The following is a 5403-nucleotide window of genomic DNA, read 5'->3' as shown; positions in this document are numbered from 1 at the left end:
CCACACCAGACCCAGCCTGGTGGGAGGCACAGAGGGCAGGATGTGGCTTGGAGGCCAGCCCCCTCACCCAGGACATGCAGGCTCAGCTCTGAGGGGCTCACAGAGCCCAGAACACACAGATGAGCAGACGCGGCTGTGGGCTGCCCGCCTGGGCCCCTCCTCCGGAGCCTACTGCCTAATTGGAAAGGGCCATTTCAGCATCTTAGCAGAAAATGGAGTTTTTCTTGCCTTGATGTCGTGATTTGACTGGGAGTTAGCAAAGCATCAGTGGAATCCTAAATGTCTACTTAAAAATCTCAAGCCTTCATTTCGGCTTGGCATGCGGCTCTGCTCTCCCTTTGTGGGAGGAAGATAAAACGCTTTCATGCGTGTCCTCCTGCCTGAGAACGCGGGCTGGTTAAACATCTCTGGTAATGGCTGCACTGTGCCAAGGATTTTATCTCCTCCTGGTAACAGTTCCTGCCTTTAAACGGCTTCCACGGGGAAGAGCCGGAACGCAAATGCAGAACAGGCTGGGGAAGGCTTCAGGAGGAGGGAGCCGTCGAGGGGCAGGGGCAGGGGCAGCCCTGGTGTGGGCCTGCGCGCGTGGTGCCAAGTGCCTTTCCATACACGACCTCATGTTGTCATCCCCGGGGTGAGCCAGGGGGAGGAAATGAGCACGACTTCTACCCCCTTTTATAGCTGAGAGGCCTGGAGACCAGAAAGGCCGAGTAAACTCTCCAAGGTAGTGCCCATGGCCTGGGGCAGAGCCGCAATTTCTACCCAAGTGAGTCTGACGTCTAGTATTTTTTCTCTGCCAGGAATTGTGGGAGTCTTCCCCACCTCCCCATCATCACCCTTCACCCCAGTACTGACGCTTGTACAGACAAGGGCCTCTGCCCTCAGGGGCCCCCCGCTGGGGTGGACCAATGATTGGTGCCATGGCTTAGTTATCTGGCTTACTTAGGAAGACCCTGCATTGAGTCTGAATAAGAGCACAAAACCAGGGCAGAGAGCACACGGTGTGCTGTGCTGATGGGGCAGGAGGGCCACATTTGGACAGAGCCCTAGAGGGAGGGAGGAAGACATGCAGTGGACAGATCGTGGTGCTGCTCAGGGAGCCAAGAGCTGCCAGTTCACATTTCAGCCATTTCATTAAGGCACCACTGCATGACCTTGGAAAAGTGGTGTAGCCACCAGAAGCCTCAGTTCCTTCATTTTACAGTTGAGAGACTATGCTCTAGGCTTCCTGAGGTCCCTTTTATTTCTGAGACTCGGGGAGTTTATCAGAGCTGCCGCTTACAGTTGCATAGGTTTTGCACTGCACAACTCCAGGTAGGTGCCACTCGCAGACTGGAATGTGAGTTGTACACTGCAGTGGTCCTAGATTCTATAAAAGGGGATATAGACAGGAAAGATGGAGGAAACGACATGAGAGAGTGGCAAAGAGGGCAGGGCTTTCAAGAAGTGGAAGTAATGGCCTGTGACCACTCTTTTCCCCAATCAAGAGGTAGACAAGTCTTTATGCTGCACAAAGGAGTGCTCCGGTAGGGGCTTTTGGACCTGTGGAGGGAGATCTGTGGGGTCTGTCACTAATCACACGCTCCACCCACGTCTGATCAGGACCACTTCAATTGGCTCTGATTTAGCCGGAAAGAGCTGCTCTACTAGGAAGAGACCCTTTGATGGAGGCGAGATGCCGGGCCACCAGTTTCAGAGGCAGCTTCCTACGGGAGGGAAGCCTTCTGTTCCTGAGGCCTGAGTCTGGCGAGCCTACGGCTCCTGGCTCCTCAGTCACACTTCCTTCAGGACTAAATATTCAGTTTATGGGGGCTGGTAAACTATGGCCTCAGGAGAAGCAGCTGCGTCTCCCCTCAGACCAGGGCTCCTCTTCCTTAGACTGCAGCTTCTTTGTCTTCAGAAGCTGTTTCTATGGTTCATTCATCATCTCTGATTGCTGAGTTTCTATGAAGTGCCAGGCAGGGTTCTAGATCCTCAGAATTTGAGGTGGATGAGCCTCAACAAGGCTAAGTAATGACAATCGCTAAGCAGTCAACAGAAGCAGGGTGGGTGGGGTTGGCAGTGGGGTGCTTGGCTGTCTCAGGCAGGTGGTTTGGGAAGGCTTCTCTGAGCAGGCGCCTCTTTGCTGAGGTCTATGTGAGGAGCCAGCCCTGGGAGGGGCTCGGTGAGAAGCATGCCATGCAGAAGAGACTGCAAGTGCAAAAGCACTGAGGTGGGAGGGAGGAACAGATCGCTCGGTATCTGTACATAGCGGCACAAAGATGGGGTCAGAGAGCTTGGGGGTCACTATGGAGATGTCGCAGAGCTGACCCCAATCACCGAAAGCCCCAGGCCACTGTCCCACATTTTCTCCACCCCAAAATTGGGGACAACTTGTAACAGAGGTCAGGAAGTGCCTGGCCTTGTTATGTCCCCCAAAATGGGCTGCTAAGAGGCCAGGCTGGGAAGTCACATTGACCCTTTGTTGAAATCTGGCAAGTTCCTCTCAGGTCCTCAGTTTGTTCATCAGTGAAATGGGAATAACGGCATGTGCTTTCCTGGGTTGACATTGGATAGTGAGTACTCGAGAGGGGCTCCATACATCATAATGGGTGAAGATTGTTATACTTCCTCCCCCCGGGCCTGTGCTGCATCTTTACAAGTGACATCTCATTTAATCTTTGTAGCCCCATGAGGAAGGACTTTGTAATCCCATTTCCCAGATGAGCACACTGAGGTACAGCAAGGCCACCAGATAGCGGCGCTCCGCCAGGAGGGGTACTGTCTCCCTAGGCGACACGTTGAGACCTGGGTGTGTGGTGTTGGGGTCGTCACAGAGGCTGGGACGACCTGGTGGGGAGGGCAGGGGGATTCCTATAGGTATGCCCCCTGGGCAAGGTGTGGAATAGTCCTCCACAGGCCGAGCTGCCCAGCCCCAAGTGCCAAGAGCACCCGTTTTGCGAAACACTAATTCCAGAACAACCCCTCGTTAACCGAAGAGGGACTGAGCTCCAGGGAAGGTGATGGGTCCAGGGTCGCCTGGTGCATCAGGGCAGAGCTCGGACCAGAGCCATGGCCCACCTGGACCGCCAACACCTTCACCACGTGGAGCCCGCGCTGGAATCTGAACCACCTTCAGGCCAGCCCAGCTGCCAGCGCTGGGTTGATATGTCCCCTCAAAAGCCACTGGGTGTGGCCCTGTGATTCCCCACACCCCGCCCTGGCTTGAAAGATGAACTAGGTTGTCTTTGATCTGGTTCTCAGGTTTTGATCGCCCACGGCCACCTCCCACAAAGAGAAAGTGTTGATAATTACATTTCTGCCCTTTGTACCCTGTAATTAATAATTGCAATCAATCTGGCACATTAGTCACATAATGCGGGGCCTAATTGGCCGCTGAACACTTCTCCTTTTTGATTGAGGCAATCTGTGTTCTAGGTGGTTCTGTAGCCAGCTGCAGTTAACACAGCAGGACCTGTGGGAGGCCGCTACAAGGCAATTTGCATGACATGTGGGGAGAGGAAGCTGAGTAGAGCAAAGGGGTGGGGAGCAGGGCCTTAAATTAGAGTGGGGCAGAGGGGCAAGGATTAGGGGCCTGGGTCCTGGGCAGGGTGCTGGCATAGGTCTGGTTAACCCTTGATTCACCCTGGAGGCCTGAGAGAGGCCCACACGGTTTGTTTTGGCTCCCGATGCAGGCCAGCTGGTGCCCTCCTGCCCTCCTGTCACTTTGGGCATGTGTGGAGGTGGACTGGCTGCCTTCTCTTCTTACCCCAGGGAGTTGGTTCATTTCCCACCAGGTGAGAATATCACCATTAGAACCCTGGCCTCCATCTGTCCTGCTTTCTGAGGTCACAGGTGGGTCCTGGAGCATCTGGTCCCTATGAAATCTGGTTTGGGGAACATCACCTGAATCCTCTGTCCCCAGATCTCTTCCTGAGATTTCCTTGCCATTCACATCCCTGAAATTCTACCACTGGAGATCCATTGGCAGCAGACGGGGTAGGGGTTGTGTCCCTCCTTTTCTGAGTCCCTAATTGCATCAGTTAGGGTTCTTTTTATTGTAAGTGATAGAATACTTAGCCTTGGTCTTAGGTAACATAATTGAATGAATTAATTATTGACAAGTTCAGAGAGTCTTCCAGCTTCAGGCGTAGTTTGATCCAGGGGTTCCCAGCCAGTGAGACTCTGGCCCCATTTCTCTGTGATTCCGTTGGCTCTACTCTACTCCTGGGTCAGTTTTCTCTTCTAGCCACCACCCCTCAACCCCCAACACAATAGTGGCTACAACACCGTCTGGAGATACCCAGCTTCTCTCTGAGAGGTTCCTGCAAGTGAACAGCAGGAAGATGCATCCAGCAGCCTGCATGGGTCCTTCGCCAGGATGCAAGATGCTCTTCTACTGAACGAAGAGGAAGAAGCCCCCAGCAAACATCTCACAACTCTCTGACCCAAATGGGGTTATGTGTTCCCTCCACTTCCGTCCCCCAATAATCACTAGGGTGCAGGTGACGGAATCAGTTATCCTGAGGCAGTATCATATTTATTACATAGGATGGGAGTCAGTGAACTACAGCCCTTGGGCCAAAGGACATGTATTTGTAGCCAGTGTTATTGGAGCACTGCCATGCTCATGTTTTTGTATATTGTCTGCTTTCATGCTACAATGGCGGAGTTGAGTAGTTGCGACAGAGAGCTTATGACCTGCAAAACATAAAATATTTACCACCTAGACCTTTAGAGAAAGAGTTTGCAGACCCCTTGACGTAGACTGTCCGAGCCAGAAGGGAAACCAGACATTATTTATCTTCCCATCCTTCCTTACACAGGCAGAAGCTGACTCTGTGACCTAGAGCCCGCTCCCAGACAGAGGGTGTGGCTTGTTGCTGAGGCCGGGTTAGGGTTAGAACTCTCTAGTTCTTTCATGAGCCACCACCTTAGCTACAAGGGTCACCCAGAGCAGCTGAGGACTTAGATTGGGGTGGATTGGTCAAGGGTGGCTGGGAGAGGAGAGTGGGGTTCCAGGAGGGCAGCTCTCACCTCCTTCACAACCTTTACCCAAGAGACTGGGCCTTGGGCAGGACGTGGCTGGTGTCCAGGCTCAGCCTCTGAGGCTGGCCAGGTGGGAGACGTCCCTGACCTATAGGACCTGACTCCCAAGGAGAGAGAGAACCTCTTCTCAGCTCCAGCCCCTAGCCCCTGCCCTCTGTGAGTTCCCCCTCAGTGGCTGCCCAGGAAAGAGGACCAGAGTTGGTGTTTCTATGACCTTACTTCAGATGCATCCAGCAGCCTGTGTGGGTCCTTCGCCAGGATGCAGGATGCTCTGCCACTGACATCCCTGGGCAAAGCAGGATGCTCAGTGGTGATGCTGGCTGACGTGTGGAGTGCTTCCCTGTGCCAGGCGCTGTTCTGGCCCTGTGCCCAGAT

The sequence above is a fragment of the Equus caballus genome, chromosome 20 (genome assembly GCF_041296265.1).
Source record: "Equus caballus isolate H_3958 breed thoroughbred chromosome 20, TB-T2T, whole genome shotgun sequence".
NCBI classification, from domain to species: Eukaryota; Metazoa; Chordata; class Mammalia; order Perissodactyla; family Equidae; genus Equus; species Equus caballus.
This window is presented reverse-complemented; position numbering follows the sequence as displayed.